General features: G+C 38.9%; 1 long non-coding RNA gene across 6 annotated transcripts in view; it reads right to left on the minus strand.

The window, feature by feature from the left end:
* Positions 1 to 19688, minus strand: part of LOC129532028 (uncharacterized) — a 61433-nt gene that overhangs the window by 40752 nt on the left and 993 nt on the right. For all 6 annotated transcript variants that reach the window (XR_010129525.1, XR_010129526.1, XR_008677617.2 and 3 more), the window contains exon 2: positions 8161 to 8220. This is a non-coding gene — a long non-coding RNA (uncharacterized lncRNA). The remainder of the gene's footprint in view (positions 1 to 8160; positions 8221 to 19688) is intronic.

Consider the following 19688-nt stretch of genomic DNA (forward strand, 5'->3'; position numbering starts at 1 on the left):
GGCACTGAACAAACTAAATAGACATTTTCAGTGGTGGATTTAACCCCACCTTGAGCATATAAAAGCCACTAATAAAGAGGGGGATTTCCTGGTTGACTTTTTGAAAAGAGACTTCTTTTGGCACTTTTAGCTTAGGATTTTCATTTGCCCTGACAAACGTTCATGGGAGAGGTCTAAAGAATAGATAATAAGGCCTTGCAAAGAGCTTCTTGTCCCTTCCAGTCTGATCCATTGGAGGTTTATTTATGCAAGCATCCTCCAGCATTAAGACGACAGGCAGCTGGAGAGCAGTCTTGCCTGGGATGATAGGTCTCAGCCAGGCTACTCATTCCACCAGATGCACGGAGCTGGACCGGGATTCCAAGTGGCCATTAGGAAGACTGGCGTGATGGCCATCAGAAAACTTTATTGATCAATTTTTGCCAGTCCACATTCTGTCTGCTAGTATACATGGAGAGCTTCAGTCTTGTGTGTGGCGAGAGAGAGGGGATTGTAAATGCTTTGGGGCAGTTGCAATCAGTGTACTGTATAGTTTATGGAAAGAGTACTAAGGTTATATAATTTGTGTAAAAGAAGATAATGTTTCCCCAGCTACCATGGAGAAATACAGTCATGTGTCACATAACAACATTTTGGTCAGTGATGGGACGTACATACAATGGTGGCCCCGTAATATAATGGAGCTGAAAAATTCCTATGGCTTTGTGGTGTCATAGGCATCTTAATGTTGTGGCACAATGCATTACTCACATGTTTGTGTTGATGCTGGGGTAAACAAACCTACTGCACTTCCAGTTGTATACAAGTATAGCACATACAATAACATACAGTTATGTTCCGTACATAATACTTCATAATGATAATAAATGAACATGTTACTGCTTTACTGTATTTTTGTCATTTTAGAGTGTACTCTTCAACTTATATTTTAAAAAGTTAACTGTAAAACAGCCTCAGATAGGTTATTCCAGAAGAAGGCATTGTTATCCTAGGAGATGACAGCTCCACGCATGTTACTGTCCCTAAAGACCTTCTAGTGGGACAAGATGTGGAGGTGGAAGACAGTGATATTTAGGACCCTGACCTTGTGTAAGCCTAGGTTGGTGTGTGTGTTTGTGTCTTAGATCTTAACAAACAAATTTAAAAAGTTAAAAAATATTTAAGAATAGAAAAAAGCTTATAGAATAAGGATATACAATTTCTTGTACATCTATAGTCTTTAAAGCTAAGTGTTATTACAAAAGAGTCAAAAAGCTTAAAAAGAAGTTCAGAAAGTTAAAAAGTTACAGTAAACTAAAGTTAACATACTATCGAAGAATTAAAAAATAAATTTAATGAAGCTTCAGTGTACAGTGTTTATGAAGTCTACAGTATGTACGGTAATGCCATAGGCCTTCTCATTCACTCACCACGCACTCTTACTCACCCATAGCAGCTTCCAGTCCTGCAAACTCCATTCATGGTAAGTGCCCTACAGAGGTGTGCCACTTTAAATCTTTTGCACTGTATTCTTGCTGTACCTTTTCTATGTTTCGATATGCTTAGGTACACAAACAGTTACCATTGTGCTACGATTGCTTACAGTATTCAGTACAGTAACACACTATACAGGTTTACAGCCCCGGAGCAATAGGCTATCCCATACAGCCTAGGTGTGTAGGAGGCTGTGTCATCTAGGTTTGTGTATGTATACTCTATGATGGTCACACAATGATGAAATTGCCTAATGATGTGTTTCTCAGAACATATCCCTATGGTTAAGTGATGTGTGGTTGTAAGTTGCCACCCCTTTGAGGTTTATCTTATTTTCAGAGAAAATTTGAAGCTAACCAATGTAAACAGCTTGTGTACACTTCCCATCTCAAACCACTAGACTGAAGTGGTATGAAAACAACATGACATATTTTATTTCTCCTTGTTGGCACCAGGAATAAGCATTCTTTTGCAGGGAATTTTGGGTTAATTGTGCTTTAAAAAATCAATTAGCTAGCTTATTGATAACCTGTTCTGTGCTAGATACTACAAAGGACTCAAAAAGTACAAATCATAGCCCTGCTCTTAGTGGGCTTGAAACTCATTGAGAAGACCTGTGGAAACACCGAAGTATAAGTATCAACAAGAAGCAAGGCTGCATGTGACTATTAGAGAAATGGTACAGACCAGAGTTCAGCAAGTTTTCTTTGTAAATGACAGATAGTAAATATGTTTGCTTGCATGTTGTATGTTCTGTCTTAGCTACTCAATTCTGCCATTGTCACAAGAAAGCTGCCACAGATAGTATGTACATGAACGGGCATGGCTGTGTTCTAATAAAATTGTATTTATAAAAATAGGTGGTAGGCTGAATTTGGCCAGAGGATCATACTTCCTGAACTCTGGTATCCATGTTAAATACTATGAGTATTCAGGAAAATGAGGACATGTTACAGTGGGTGGAAAGGAAAGTCTTCATGCAGTAGCAGGGGATTGAAGACTATGTAGGAATTAGCATAAAGAGGAGACATTGTTGATGGAGCACAGTGTAATCAAAAGCTACATGTTCTAGGAAGGCTCCATGTAGTGATTAGCTGGAGTAAAAATGGAAACAGTGGGCCTCTCCATGAAAGCTACCCAAGAAGGAAGGGCATTCCACTTCTGTTAGACAACTGCCCAGAAATTATGTGTGTAAGTCAGGTCCTGAGCTGTATTTTCCTAAAACCATGGTGCCCAGGTTAGGTCCTTTTGCCTTTCCACCTGGCTGTTTTTCTAGCCTATCTCTTTCTGCAGCATTGGCATTTCTGGCTCCAGAATATAGAGATGCCAGCCCACAGGAGGGATGACTTAAAGTTTTATGAGTATTTGGGAGTGTTTCTTTGTGATGTTTTCTCCATATTGTCAGGAGCTTGGTCACCAATCCAAGTGATCGAGGTAATTCTGAATGTCTGTGTCTCTGATGACAAGAGCTCCCAGTTTAAGCCAAACCCTTAAGTCAAATTGGCAGCATTTCTCAAAGTATATCAATAGAATACTAGTTTGCCCAGATGATCCCAGGAAAGAGGGTTCTTTGGTGCAAACCATGCTTCCTCTTGAAGATTGACAAGGTACACTGCTACATTAAAGGGCACGAGAAATCCTTTTGCAAAGACATCTTTTTAACTTGTACAACTATAACTTTTCCCAACATTTGACCACAGAACCCTTTTCCATGGAGTGTCTATGAACATCTCATAGAACTTATTTTGGAAAACAAAAATTTAGGGAAGCAGATGTGGAAATAAATATTGGTAACAGTTACTAGTCATGGCTTCAAGTTAACATGAAACACGCATGCACAGAGACACACATGCACAGGGGCACACACAGAGGTGAGGGAATGAGAGGAATGTAAAAACTCCAGTGACTCTTGAGGGATATAAGCAAAGGGTAGAATTGAGCCTTCTTATTTACTGTAGCTACTTTAAAAGTCTACCCACTCCTCATCCCCAATGTGCCAAGCAATTGTGGGTGAACAGGAGTACTAAAATGCTGACATATGATAGCAAAAAATGGAGAGCAGAGTATTTAAACTTATTTTCTTCTTTTTTCCTTCTTGTTGATGTTAAACTTCTGGCTTTGTTTCCTTTTTTCATATCTGTCTGGAGCCTTTGTTTGACTGAAAACATGAAAATGATTGTCATCTTGAGCTATTCTTGGCAGGCAGGACTAAGCTTAGAGGGAAAACAAATGTATGATTAGCAAGTACATAAATATCCCAATCCAGGGCTAACTCCCCTCATCTGTAGAGCAGAGAAAGAGCTGTGCAGAGGAGCAAAGCAACCATGAATTTCATTGAAGCATCTGGAGAACTCACTGGGAGATTCTGTGAAATCTGCTGCAAACAAGTCAGACATTATAATCTAATTAAACATAATCATATGTCGAAGAGGCTCTAGGTAGCATCTCATAGAATTTTCTTTTCCTTCTTCTGTATGCTTTCGGGACATCCTAATTTTTATGCACTGCATTGTTCTCTAGTTCTGTCGACTTGTTCACCTAGTATTTATTAAGGACCTACTAGATAACAAGCACTGGCAAATTAATGAAGGATACGACATGATCCCTGCCTTGGAGAAGCTGATAATCCAGATGGGGAGAGAGACACAGAAACCAACAAATGTAATCAAGCGTTATAAACGTTACGTGGATATCTGCATAGGGATGGGACAATCCAAAAGAGACAGTTGTCAGTTCTACCTGAAATGCCAGGAGAAGTTTCATGTAGGGATAACTGTAGAACAGAATCTAGAAAAATGAGCAAGTGGGAAACAACAAGCAACCTGTACCAAACAGATCCTTGCATCCTCCAGGAATATTTTGCTGGTTGGTTCCACGCACATTCGGATGATCAGAACATTCTTGAACCCATTCCATTCCTATAACACCTTGTAATTGAGAATACTGTAGCACCAGGGATCTTTAAAGTGCTTTATGTGAACCCTAGGGTGGCGGGTGTTCAAGAAGATCCACTAGACTGGGGAAAAAATGCCAAAACTTTAAAACTTTTATCTTATCTTTATGAAACATCTATTTTTGAGATTGTTTTATATGTGCATATAGCAAAATAGTACATGTTTATAACTTATAAATAAATATACCTATTGACGGTGCATAGTGTATTTTTTTTTAACTAATGGAGTGCATGATCAAAAAACTTGTAGACCATCAGTATTCATTATTCATCTATGAAGTGATTGCATGCTGAAGTTTTAGGTGGACATGGAGTTTTGAGAACACTCTTCAGCTCAAACCAATTTAAGTATATATGATTATCATTATTATAATTTTAGAAACAGGGTCTTACTCTGTCACTCAAGCTGGAGGAAAGTGGCACAATCATAGTTCACTGTGGCCTCAAACGCCAGGGCTTAAGTGAGCCTCACTCCTCAGCCTCTAAGTAGCTGTAACTACAGGCGCACACCACCATGCCCAGCTAATTTTTAAATTCTTTGTAGAAGTGGGGGTCTCATTATTTTGCCCAGGATTGTCTCGAACTCCTGACCTCAAGTGATCCTCCGACCTTGGCTTCCCAAAGTGCTGGGATTACAAGTGTGAGCCACTGTACCCAGCCCTAAATCTGTATTATTGATATGCAAAATGCTATATTAAGTTAAAAATGCATTAAATAGCAGTATGCCTGGTGTGGTTCCATTTTTGTGTTAAAAAGTGTATGTTAATATTTGTGTATACATACATAGAAAAATGTTTGGAAGATCATACACCAAAATGCTAATGATTATCTGTGTGTGGCAGGATTATGAGTGACTTGTTTTTCTCTCTATTCTTTGCCATACAGTCTGAATGTTTTGCTATAAAGAGAAAATTTAAAAAAAATTCTAATTCCTTTTTTTTTGAAACAACTCCATTTTTGGCTCAACATTTCCCTAACATTTTAATGATGAATTATGAAGCCCTATATCATTGTAAGTATCATCAATACTTTTGATGCTTACAGAAAATCACTTGGGGAAAAAATGGTTAGAAACGATTTTGCTTTATGTTTGTAAGAATAGCACTTCATCAGCTATGTCTTTTGTCACTATGTGTATCCCTCTGTCCCCCAATTAACTACAAAAAGTCCCTAAGTCCAATTTTTAACTTCTTGGTTATGGTTGTACATCTTTTTCCTCAAAAGAATCTTTAGATATCAGGCAAAAGATTTTAAAAGCATTTTACAGTGTGAATCAATATCTCTTTAATTTTTCCACATGCAAAACTTCATCTTCTCACTAATATTGTGACCCAAGGAAAAGATTGTCTTAGATTTCTTTGCCTTCCTACTGTGGCAACCTAGCTCTGAATAGAAATCAGCTAAAAAAAAGTGGTTATCTGAATGACCAATCTCTATATATAAAGATACCTTTTAAAAATAAATGTTTGGGCCAGGTGTGGTGGCTCACACCTGTAATCCCGGCACTTTGAGAGGCTGAGGTGGGTAGATCACTGGAGGTCAGGAGTTCATGATCAGCCTGACCAACATGGTGAAACCCTGTCTCTACCAAAAATACAAAAATTAGCCAGGCATGGTGGCACATGCCTGTAATCCCAGCTACTCGGGAGACTGAGGCAAGAGAAGCACTTGAACCCAGGAGGCGGAGGTTGCAGTGAGCTGAGATCACACCATTGCACAACAGCCTGGGCGACAGAGCGAAACTCCATCTCAAAAAATAAATAATTAAATAAATAATGTTGGGTTTCCATAATTATCTAATGTTTCATGAGAAATGGAAAGGTTTTCCCTAGTATATATGTCTTTTATTTGCCGCAAATCTGTTTTTCTCAACATCTTAGTCGTTGATATGATACAGTCAGCTATTTGGATGGAATTATCTCTCTACTTGCTATTTCTATGTTAGAGTTCCAATCCCTAGGAGTATTTAGACTATTTTTGTCACTACCTTTGCAATTTTAGTTTCATGTTTTGCAACATGAAAAAGGAAAACTTTGGAGACTCTTAAAATCAAGATTAATGCTGAGAATATTAACAGATGTATATACAAAATCGGCTATGAGTCCCCTACCAGGCTGAGAACTCTTCGAAGGCACAAACTGGATTTCTTTCCCTACTATAACCCATGTGTAGCACCTTACTGTGTAGATATCTGCCATTTTTCACTCCCCTGCATAGCTGCAGATTTTTTAATAGGCCCTTGAGCCCTCTACACAGTTGACCCTGGAATGACACAGGTTTGAACTATGCCGGTCCACTTACATGCAAATTTTCCTCTGCCTCTGACACTCCCAACACAGTAAGACCAACTCCTTTTCTTCCTCCTCTTCCTCAGCCTCAACAATGTAGGATGAGGAGGATGAAGTCCTTTATAATGATCCACTTCCACTTAATGAATAGTAAATATATTTTCTCTTCTTTGCAAGTAATATCACTTTTTTCTCTAGTTTATTGTAAGAATAAAATATATAATACATATATAAAATATATGCTAAACAACTGTTTATGTTATAAGTAAGGCTTCTGGTCAACAGTAAGCTATTGTAATAGTAGTTAAGTTTTGAGAGAATCAAAAGTTATGCATGGATTTTTGACTATGCGGGGGGCTGGTGCCCTTAACCCTGCATTGTGCAATGGTCACCTGCATTTGTTTTTTGTGTGTGGGGAGAGGAAGGCTAATATCTCCTACTGAACCATCTTGGTGATGTCACTGCTCTGTACCTAGCACCATATCTGGCCCATGGCGCTCACTGAATGTACTTGCTAATGTGACTTCTAAGACTCTAGACCTCTCAACAGCCTTATTAGACTGAAATTCTGAATATTCCTTTCCCATCAGGGATGAGCAATGACAGTGCCTGGCTGAGGCCAAGGAGAAAGAGGGCCAGGAATTTCTTCTTACCCTGCTTTTGAGCATGCAAACTCTCCCTTGGGATATAAAGCATGCAAGTGTCTTGTCCCCCAGCTCTGGACACACTTACCTCTAGCCTGTGATTTAGGGATGCAAGAAGATAAGCAGTGGGAAAAGGAATTTCTCTAGTGAGTATGAAAAGAATTAAAGATCAAGAATATACTGCCAGCTCCCTATGTATCCCACCCACCTCAGTCATCAGCCAGACACAGCATGTGAAACAATCCCTCTGCTTCTGCACCTCTAAACCCTGCCATACATATTCTCTAAAGGGACACCATGTTTGAACACCATGTTTGGCTCCTGGGGTGAGCAAACCCATGACACACATGCTCAGACAATGTCCACGAGCTCCACCAACCTCTAGGAAGAGTGTGGTGACGGACTGTGCTCACATATTATTTGGTGAGTGTGTGGTGAGGGGGTGGTTGGGGACAGCCAGGGCCAAATAGGCTCAGTGTTTCAGGAGGGGGGCAAGCACAAATACTGGATCCCATTATTTCCTGGAGAGACTGTGAGGACCCCAGAAGAACTTTGGTTTACACAGTGGGGGCAGCTGTTGCTTCAATGCCAATGGTAATTTCTTCAGTGGAGATAGTGAGACAGAGTCCTAATTGTAGAGGGAATTCTCCATCCCTTTCTCAGACTACATAAAAGATACAGTGCCAAAGCCTGCTGGCTGTTATCATTGTGTGACTGCTGGCATGCCTGAACTTGGTATTGTTTTAGCAATTATCTCTCAGAGAAAGGAGGTAACATTTGTTAAGAGAGGAGAACAGATTACCTGGTGGCTTCATTTAGAACAGTCTTCCAGATAATATCAGAAGTAGAGCACGCCTTCTTGCTAGAATATGAAAGAAAAGAAAGCAGCTGAATCAATTGGGAAGCTAAATAACTGAACAACATCCCATATAATTATTGGAGCAGCAAAGAAATGCCTATGTTAGTTATTTGCAACACTTCTTGCTTCAAAAAAAGAGAAGCTTAAAAAACATCAATAAAGACAGATGTAAAATCTCTGTTTCAAGACTCCCAGTTGACACTGATAGATTCCTATTGAAAAAAAAAAGATGTTTCCAAAAAGTAAAATAAAATCTTACTGCAAATATAGTAAAATTGCAAAGGAGGGGAGAAAAGTAGCCTCAGATCTGTGAGAAATGTCAATCTGCAAAGTCCATTATCCAAAGACCTTGTACATCAATACTAGATTTGAATTATGGAGCTGAGTTGCGCCTTCATTTAGATGGTGTTTCCCCAAGTAGCCAGATGATATCAATATCTTGCATTTATATGATGATCATCTTCCCAGATGGCTTCATTAAATTGTATGTTTTATGAGACCCACTTTCTGAAATGTGGTCATCTCTGAATGAGAATGATGCCCCTGGGTAACTCGGGGCAAGGGAAAAATCGTGTTTTGCATTTATGCTGTCTTTCTATCAGTGATCATAAAAATCTTCAGTTAGCAAGCATTTCCTGAGCATCTGCGTGGGAAGAGCCCGAGACGAGGCTCTATGTGGTAACATACGGAAGATTAAAAGGTGTGGTCCCAACCCTCCAATACCTCAGTCTCCATTAAGAACAATTTTTCTGTTTCACAAATGTGAAAATTTGTGGCCAGACAAGTTTAGAGAATTGGAGAAGACGATGTAGTAAATTTGTTCCAGAGATAGGAGCCCTAATTTCTAGGATTGGGTCTACACGGTTTTGAGAATAACATCTAAAAATATTTAAAACACGTCAAACCTGCATTTAAGTGTTCACACTTTGGTTTTTGTTAAGGGAGAAAAGACTAGTTCCCAATTAGGAAAATGAAAAAGGGTCTGTTACGTTGTCAATATGAATTTGTAAATATTTCTAAATATCTAAGTCTTGTGGTAATTGTAGTGGAGGGACAAAAGGAGGGCAGGCTTCCAACTCTGAAGAATTTGGCTGATTTTAGAAGTAAAATCATTGCTGATATGCGGTAATTTCAAAGAAATAAGAAGTCTCCCTTGTGCCTTGAATGAAGATTCACTTTGTTGGCTTATTTCTTCCTACCTTGTAAAATTGCTAGTACTCTAGGAGAAGTCCCACATTCAGCCAACCCAGAAAAATGTCTGGCACACAGCAATCACTCCATGAACAATTATGAGGAATTCACGCTGTGTAGATGAGTTTCTCAGAGCCTTTCCTAAGAACCTAGATTTTAATGGGTTTGGAAGTAGGGTGGGGTGGGGAGAGGTCAGAGGTAATAGGTGCCAAGGAAGGAAAGAAGAAATAGACAAGAGTGAAAAGGATAGCCTAGGGGATGGGGAAAACTTGTCTTTTTAATCTTGTTTAGGGACCATGGTGTGCAATGTACTGTATATCTAGAGATACGGAGATATAAGACTAGTATACTTAAAATACCTGCAAGCTCAGAGATTAGAAATCCCAACTCTAATTCTGATCGATTTGGGATTTGGGGCAAGTCACTTCACTATACCTGGGCTACAGATATTCCATCTGTTAAGGATATAGACTAGATAATCTCTAAGATCAATTTCTTTTACATAGGATTCTGTTATTCTAGCTACACGAGAATATCGGAGCATTTGAAACAGGAAGTAGAAGAGTTGTTCTGATGCTTACTTATCTAGATGGAGAGAAGAGACAACATTAAAATCCAAAGGCTAATGATCCTTTCTTAATGTAAGTCTAGTCTACCAATCAAAATATATTGGATTCTATACTTTGGATGAAGTATGCGTTTTTATTAGCTCACTATGATCGCTGAGCTGATATGGGGAAAAAAATGGAAACACAAACTCTGATTACATTTATTTCAACCGAGAGATGAAGGAAACAAAGGTCCAGATTGGGTACTAACTGGCTCAAGGTCACCTAGCTAGTTAGCTGAAGTACAAGGACTTGAAGTTGATCTAATGTTCTCTCTCCTACCTCCCTCCAATACCCCATCGGAATTGAAATCATTGCAATAGCCACTGCCAAGTACTTAACAATGGATATTTGATGGTGGTCCTTTAGGTCTGTACCAGGGTGGTTTTCAGTTTTTTACTTCATCAGCACAGGAAGGCAAGGACATCACACTGACTCTCATATTTCATCCTTAGCTCTCGATTCCCTTGGTCTTACATTTCTGACTCTTCCTTCAGTTTCTTGTAGGGCTTTATGATTTAATTTAATTTCAGCTTATGGCTGGCTTTCGTACCCAGAAGAGTGGTAATTTGTCCTTTAAATTATTCACCCAGGGGAGTCGGTGTTCTTAGAAAACGAGGCGGGGAGAACCTATAAGCTTCATCCCAGCAGAGGGATATATGACACACACTGATGCCTCATTCACTTGTTCTTCTCCCACAATACCTTATCTCCCATGTTCAGCCTTGGTTCCTATAATACCTTGTATTTCTGCAGAGCTTTTCACATTAACAAATAAAGCAATTTACAGCATATTTATACACTGACTAGTGACTAATTATACACCTGCAAGCACTGCAATCATTCCAGACAAGCAACATTCCTCTACATTAGCTTCCCTGTAGGAAGGTGTCTTAGAGCTATTTGCAGAGAGAATTTGGGGCAACAGTCAGTCTCGGCTCTGACACTCAATTGTTGAATGTGGGGGCAGTTATATAATCTAGGATGCACCTCTAGACATTTTAGCTCGGAGCTGAGCTAGGGGCTAGAAAGATTACGAAAGAAAAGAAAGAGTGGATGAATCTGACCCTAGTAGAACTCACTAAAATTGTTGATAAAACCAGGCAAGGCCAGGCACAGTGGCTCACGCATTTAATCCCAGCACTTTGGGAGGCCGAGGCGGGCAGATAATGAGGTCAGGAGATGGAGACCATCCTAGCCAACATGGTGAAACCCCATCTCTACTAATAATACAAAAATTAGCTAGGAGTGGTATCATGTGCCTGTAGTTCTAGCTACTTGGGAGGCCGAGGCAGGAGAATCGCTTGAACCAGGGAGTCAGAGGTTGCAGTGAGCCAAGATTGCACCACTGCACTCCAGCCTGGTGACAGAGCGAGACTCCGTCTAAAACACAAACAAAAAACCAAAAACCAGGCAAAAACATATGCAACAACTCACAAAGAAAACATGACATTACAAAATCATCTGCCAGGGTGTTAGGTATGTTTTAGGTGGAACTGAAGCACGGAATGGAGGAGACTATTGCAGTTGTCAATTAAAAAGATAAGAGATGAATATTGGTAAGAGCTACCATTTAATGAGTGCCTACTATGTATTTATATTTCCTCAATACCACTGTCATTTAACCCCCTCATAATCTCCAATTATCACATAAAATTAATTGAAGTTCAAAGATGTAAAATAATGTTCTCAAGATTAAACAGATATTAAGGGAGAGCAGGAATTAAAACCCAGGTGTGTCTGACTCTTAACCACTCCATTATACCCTCTTCAGCCTAAGAAAGGGATGGCAAGCATTAACAAGATGCAAATATCTAGTATGTAAAAGTGGATTGTACAGAGAGAATAAGAAAAGGATTAGTAGAATCCATTTAAAGGGGTGCTAAGAAAAGAAATTAAATATTTTCAAAGTTTAAGTTTTGGCAATACAGTGGGGCGGAAGCAATGGAGGAGCTCCTAAGAAACTAATATGGGCTCAGAGGATGTTCTCTGATGAATTTAAACAGAAAATAGACAAGTAATCACATTTAAAGATAAAGTAGCAATATAAGCCTGTAAGAATATTAGATGCTAATGTCCAGAATGTAAGTGAGCTATATGAAGAATGCTAAGTTAGTAAAAGGAAGCCTACACGTCTATGGAGACGGGAGAACAAGTAACAAATATCTTTACTGCATGGAGCCTAGGCTCTGTTTGTTGGGCTCTGCTAATCCTAGTGCAGAGGCTTTAAAACTTGTCTACAAATGCTCTCACTCTCCTCTCATTGAAAGGTGGAGTCCAGATCTCCTCTTTTCTCCTCTCTGGGATAATCTCAGTGACTGGTTGGCCAACACAGTATGGCAGAAGTGCCCATGTGTAACTTAAGAGGTGATACAGCTGCTACCTGGTTTGATACAAAGCAATGAATAACTGAAACACCTGGTGAGAATGTCAGAGCAGAGAAAAGCACACATTTGCTGATGTGAGGCATTTACTCCTGGGAGACCAAAGAACAAATTCAAAGTGTGATAAGTATCAGGTCTAAGGAGTGAAGTAAGGATGAAAGATGAAAGTAAGTATTAAGGTCAGGCTGGAAACAGGTTAGGCTGTGGAGTGCAAGCATTCATGACTGCACTCTATGAACAATACCAGTGTAATTGGGTCAGGACTGATGTGATGAGCCATACAGGGCGCATTTTTGTGTGTGACACAGAAATATTCCCAAGGTCAAAGGAGCCTGGTAGTCCTAGGCACTCACAATGTTAACAGATAACAGGAGGAAAGGAGAACTCCCTAACTGCTTTAATTCCTATTTTCTCTCCAGATGAACAATTGTCACATAGAGAAGGGCAACATTAACACTGGTTTTTAAAAAATAAGGTAGATGAGGAATCTATAAGTAAGCACTGGCTACTGAAGCTGTGTGTAAGTCTCACAACCTAGATGAGGTACGTTTCTCAGACACTAAAAGAACTTTAGGATAAAACAGAACTCCTGTCAATCATCATGAAGAATCTTGAGAATCAGGGAATCCTGAAAGTGGGTAAATGTCTTCTTCTAAAAACAGAGGTGAATCCTGTGAATGCTAGGTAGGTGGGCTTCAGATCTGGGTTATCTTTCAGAACAAATCCTCAAAGAGATGATTTATAAGCCTCAGCAAAGGAGTCAGCATGAGTTAGTGAAGAAGAAGTGGTTAACCTGAATTTCTTTTTTTTTTTTTTTTGAGAGGGAGTCTCGCTCTGTTGCCAGGCTGGAGTGCAGTGGCGTGATCTTGACTCACTGCAACCTCCAACTCCCAGGTTCAAGCAATTCTCCTGCCTCAGCCTCCCAAGTAGCTGGGACTACAGGCGCCCGCCACCACGCCTGGCTAATTTTTTGTATTTTTAGTAGAGACAGGGTTTCACCGTGTTAGCCAAGATGGTCTCGATCTCCTGACCTCGTGATCCACCTGCCTCAGCCTCCCAAAGTGCTGGGATTACAGGCGTGAGCCACCGCGCCCGGCCGGTTAACCTGAATTTCTATATGAATTTACCAATCTCTAATGACATGATTCTGAATATGAGCTGGGCACATAGTGAGAATGGCTGTAGGCAAATAATGATTTCTGATGAATGGATTTATGTTAACCAAAAGGCACACCTCCAGAGTCCACCACAGGCCCCTGTCCTTAGTGTTGCATTATTGAAAATGTTTATTACGAATAAGGTTCTGATGGCAGGATGGCGTGCTGACGCAGGTTGCACGGCGCACTATTATACTGAATGCTGGAATCTGTACCAAAAGTATCTTGATAGGTAGTAACTATGGACATGTTTTAAAAAGGAGAAATTCAACAGGGAAGCCCTTTTGTTTAGGACCTAGCCCTCACTCCCAATAGAAAAAAAAAATCCAAATGCCCCCAAAGTTTCACCCCAACAATAAAAGAACAGGATAGAAAGAATATGGTTTGTGCGCATGGAAAGGATTTAAGAGTTGTCTAAATTTAACAGCTCTATACAACTTAATAGTGGGATGTGGCTGACAAAAATGCTACTGTGATGGGATGTTATGTTAAAAGAAGTATATAGAACAAAAGATGTGATGGTGCAGCTCTGGTGTTTGTTCTGAAAGTGGTCCTGTGAAGGGATAGTGACAGACTGAAGAATATCCAGAAGAAAGCAACCACTATGGTTAAGGGATGGAGAACAAGTCATATGGAAAATGACTAAAGAAACTGGGTATATTTAGACATGACAAGGATCTTCGGGGAGCATGGAGCTGGAAGCAGATTTAATAATTTAAAGGCTGGCATACAGAATTGAGTGGCAATGTGTGGGAGCCATAAAGAAGCTGGAGAGACTTGAACCCTAGGAAAAACTCTCTTGTACCTGGACCTATGCAAAGATACAAGCAGTTTCCTCAAGAGGTGAGGAATTCCCAAACTGAAGGCATTCAACAGACATAGGAAGGTCATTTGTCAAAGATAATATCAAAGCGAATAAGAATAAATCTGCAAAACTATGACCTTTTACCACTACTTTATCACACTTACTCCTTACAACAGGAGGCACTTGTATGATGAAGAAATTGAAGAACAGAGAAATAACTTGTCCAAGAATATGCAGCTGGTAGTGGAGAGCACAGCCTGCAAGGCAGATATGCCTTATTCTAAACAGTGCATATGCCCCAGGCTTCCTCAAATAAAACTGAGCTCTTATTTCCAGGAGAGGACACTGGAGCAATCTCTAAAAGGAGAAATGGGATCCACTGAAGCTAGAGTAGCTAATACATCCTCTGAGAATATTAAACATCACCAGGAGTCTTCAGGCCATTGATGAGCTACACATACGGTTTCTCAGTTTGGAACGGCTTTTCTGATGATGGTTCTATCATAGCTCAATACCAAAATTAATTTTATAAATCTAAGATCTGCTTCTTAAAGTTCTTTTAGTTTTCTCCAATCATTACCAAAGTATTAATTCCTAGCCTTTAAAAAGAGTAATGCTTCTCAAATTCCAAGGGGATTAAATTTAAAATCATTTCACATAATTTCTTTACTTTAATGGGAAATTCTTTTGATGGTTTTTGGTTTTGGCAAGTCTCAATCCCAGAACAAATCTAAATTCAAGTCCTTGAGCTTCTATAGTGTGTTTTATGTCTGTTACATGAGCTAGCTTTATACATTTTTCTTTGGGTAAGTTTAATTATTGGATCATCGTGTCCTTCATCTGCTTTCAAATGAAACCCTCTGCTTTTGTGAACCAATGCATATAAATGTATACATACATATAATTAGCAAGTCAGAGGAAATTCTCTGCTACTTCCATCAGTGTCTTATAAAAATAGTATACATTCTTAGACAACCATGAGTCTAGCTTAAGTTCAGTTAGAGATAAGAATACATACATTGTCTTCGGGAGGGACCTAACATTATATAAACCCCATTATGTGTGAGTTCAGTTTGAATGGAGTGTCCCAGAGATGAAACAACAGTACGGTGAATTAGCAGGACAAAAATCTTTTAGAGAACACTTTGTTATGTTTTCTGACCTCAAATTGTATGGGCCCTTGTAATAATTAATAGCTAGTGTCGCTTTTATATTCTGGGTCTCTATCATTGCCTCTGTGACAAAGAGTTTATAGTCTGTAATCTTTCCAGTTGTCTTCTCACTCTGATGTTTTACACCTCAGTAGCTTTGTCTTAGAGGCGTATTTTGCATTTGCTTGCTCATCCATAGTGACCTCGCTTGGGCTTTGTTTAGTTTATTTGTTGCCTGATGATACATACCAAGCCTTACAGGGACCATTTGACTTTATATACATTCAATTTATTGACTTTAGGTGTCATTGCTTCTGTACAGACCCATCCAAAAATGCCCCCAAAGTGCTATGCCACTAAAAGATAAATGTCCTCATTCTCCTTTTTTGGAGCTGTTGATGTGCCAACCTCTCCCTGCCCCCTACCATCCACCTCAATATTGATGACATTATGCATCAATTTCAAGATGTCCTTTACATTACTATACTTTTAAGCTTACTTACTTTATGCTTTTCTTCACAGTGATTTTGCAAATATTTTGCTTTTATGATGTATATGAGCTTAAGCCTAAGAATTCTCTCTCTAGTTTTATGTTTAGAACACTGTAACTTTTTTAGGTTTAAGTAATATTACGATCAAAATAATTTCAGTCAGTATGAGGGGTACATAAAAATTATTTGTGTGAAAACACTGTTCTAGGATATTCCTATTACATTTCTGAATGCATCATATAGCATTATTCTTAAATATTTAGCCAATATTTAAAATTGGTTTGCATTCTCTGGCTATGTCTCATCTATTACATTTGCTATGTGGCCAAGGAAAGCCTGGAAAGTATTAAAAACTCATCATGGATAATCACGAATTGATTGTGTTTAATACCACTGTAGATAAAAAATAGCTTTATTGACATATTCGAGTATGGCAATGTCAGGGTTTTTCTTTTCTTTCTCCTATCTCTATTGTCTTTTAAAAAATTCCAAACACAGCATACACTTTATGCAAGGCATGTTTTCAACTACCTCCTATTAAGTCAATAATTCCAGATCTTCATTTCTAGACCAATCTGGGGATTCAAACTCCAGATGCACATTTCCACTGCTCTACTAGACATTTTTACCTGAATGTTCAACAAGTATTTCAAACTCATTCAACCTGAAATTCGATTCTTGTACTCTTGTTCTAGATCAATGATGTTACTTTCACTCAGTCTCTCAGGCTCAAAACTTTGAAATCATCTTCCACCTTCTTTTCTTTACTCCTAACATTAGCAGTCATCAAGTCCTGATGATTCTTTGTATCCTCTGCCATTGCCTTTGTTAAGTTTGCACCACCTCTCAGCAGACAATCGCACTAGCTGCCCACGTAGATTCCCTGTCATCAGTTACCCACATCAATCTAGCTTCAAATAGGAAGAATATATCTGATCTCATTGAGAGTTCTCAGTTGACTTGCTTCTGTAGATGTGGGCTGACCTAACTTCTGCATTACCAGGCTGTGAATTTATTGACGGCAAGAGATCTGTCTTATTCATTGTTGTGTCTCAGTGTTTAACAGAGTTCCCACACGTAACTGCTGCTTACTATGTGCTTTTGAATGTTGACAGGGCACTAGTGAGAGACTAAGAGCATAGGGTTTAGAATCCAATAGATCTAGGTTCAATTTCTACCTTCTCTGCCACTTAGCTATGAAGTGACCTTGGACTGATTAACACTAAGTCAGTGATTCTCAACGCTTAGGTGGGGCTCGGGCACTAGAACTTTTAATAAATCTATGGGTGATCCTAATATGCAGCCAAAGTTAAGAATCACTGCTTTTAGCCTTAATTTCTCATCTGCTATTTGGTATCTATTTCAAATGGGTTTTGAGCATGTGAAATGAGATTTAACTTAGCACAGTGCCTGGCACACAGAAAGTGATTAACATCAATCATGATGTTAAAATACAACTTCAATTTGCAATTTTCTTTTCAATTGCTACCCCCAGCTCTGCCTTTCTTTCAATTCCCAGAATGCACCAAGTTTTTCAGCTTTTGTGCCCTCACACCTGTTCTTCATCCTGCTCTTAGCAGATCCCTCTCAATCTTCAGCTCACGCATGGTCTCCAGTTATTCCCCTTTATTCTCCATCACAATATGGAGATGTTCCATCTTCATGGCACTTGTCTCAGTTTGTAATTACATATGAATTCCACCATTTACTGTGTTTCCCCCACAGGACTGTAGCTTCACAAAGGAATGTGGCTTGTCTGTATTGATTTCCTCCTAAAGTCCAGTGCCAAGTGTCTGGTACCTGCCAGGTGCTCAGGTGATAGCTGGCTTAGTAAATAATCCATTCTGATCTCTCAAAAAAGCACAATTCCTTGACTTTCTATGTCCCTCAAACATATCTCACATCAAAACACCGTAACAAAAACCAAAACCAAAAAAGTAGAATGGTCTGTAGTGTGTGGGGTTCTAGCTACTGAATAGGAAAATTGCAATAGTAAAAAAGTTATCTTGGATGTTTTTAATTTGGGTAATGTTTCCAAGTCCAAGGTTCTTAGAGGCTTACTGAATGGCTTAGTCATCAACCTGTAGGCAATAATTAATGTGACTCCTACAATATCTCACTCCAACGAAGTCAATAAACTTTTGTGGGTGTTTGTATTAGCTAAGTAAAGGGCTTTTTGTTTTCTAACTTATCTTTGACCTTCTTGGTTGGGAGACCAAACAACATATAAAGCTAATGGAAAAAACCTTTCTTGAGGTCAAGAATTATCAAATTCTTGATACTTCTACCTATGAAAAAGACCTCAGAAATCATCTAAACCAATCTCTCATTTTACAGATGAAAAGAAGAAAGCCTAAAAAAATGAATTTATTGCAAGTGATTACACACATACTGTCTTAGTGCTAAAATACAATCCAGGTTTCAAGGATCATTCACCAGCGTTCCATTGACCACATTATACCAACTTCAAAATAACTCAGTTATTATGATTTCTTGATGTTCTTAACCAATTTATATTCTGGCATCAATTAATTTAGGATTTCCATGTTTCCATAACAAAAATTTAGTCCAAATTCATGAGCTTGATGTTTAGAACTCACATGTCTCACCATACCTCTTTGTACATGCCAGACTCTGCAATCTGTTTCATGTTTTTCCAACTCTGAGCTTCCACCAGAATGCACAGGCTAACCATATCTGCATATTTACCCTCAATGCCCACTGAAAGACCACATCTTCCATGAAAACTTTCCTCAAATCTGGTCAAAGAAGACAATGGCCCTTTGTATTTCTCCTAGGGATTTTATATTCCTCCTTGTACTGCAGTAGGAATAACTGCATTAGATGTAGGAACCTTGGAACTGGTGCTATATGGTTTTTGCTTTTTAGGTTCTGTCACTACTTGCAATTAATACATATTTAAATGAAAATAAATGCCCCTCTAGGTTACAATTTTCCATAAGGATTTTCTTGAAGGCAATTTCTAAGTGTCTGAAAAAAGCTCGGTTGGAGTAGGCATGAACTGGACATACAGGACTTGTATTGCTTTAAGGAAATACATGATGTCAGAACATTTTCAAATTATTGTCTCTTTTCTGAATGCTTTCTCTATTCTTTTAAAAATCATCGTCCATTCTGTATAATTGGCCCAGATCTTTCTTACTGGTAGTGTAAAAACTTACAGGAGTGAAATTTGAAAGCTACAGAAAACATTAGAGAAAACACTAAGATATAGGAAATGTTAGAGAAGCATCATGCAAATACTTGCCTAGAAACATTTTGTTGGAAACTCAGATTCTTTTTCAATTTTCAGAAGTAAATGTAGATAAAAAGGTCAAAAAACAAAAATCCATCTTATCGTTTATCAGTTCAAAGTAAATGAAAGGAGTTTACCATCTGACAGTCCTTTGGAAAACTATTATGCAATTACTCTCGGCCCAGATTTCATCTAGAACATTCAAGTCCATTGTAATCTTACCACATCCATACACGTTTTGGGTTAAGCCACCTCCAAATGGAATAGCTCAATAACTAATACACTCAACAGAGATTATTTTTTCTCTCTTTTTAAAAAGAGTTGCTTAAACAAACAAATTCAGGGGGCAGCTCATGCCTGTAATCCCAGCACTTTGGGAGGACGAGGCGGGCGAATCACGAGGTCAGGAGTTTGAGACCAGCCTGGCC

The sequence above is a fragment of the Gorilla gorilla genome, chromosome 11, assembly GCF_029281585.2.
Source record: "Gorilla gorilla gorilla isolate KB3781 chromosome 11, NHGRI_mGorGor1-v2.1_pri, whole genome shotgun sequence".
NCBI lineage: Eukaryota > Metazoa > Chordata > Mammalia > Primates > Hominidae > Gorilla > Gorilla gorilla.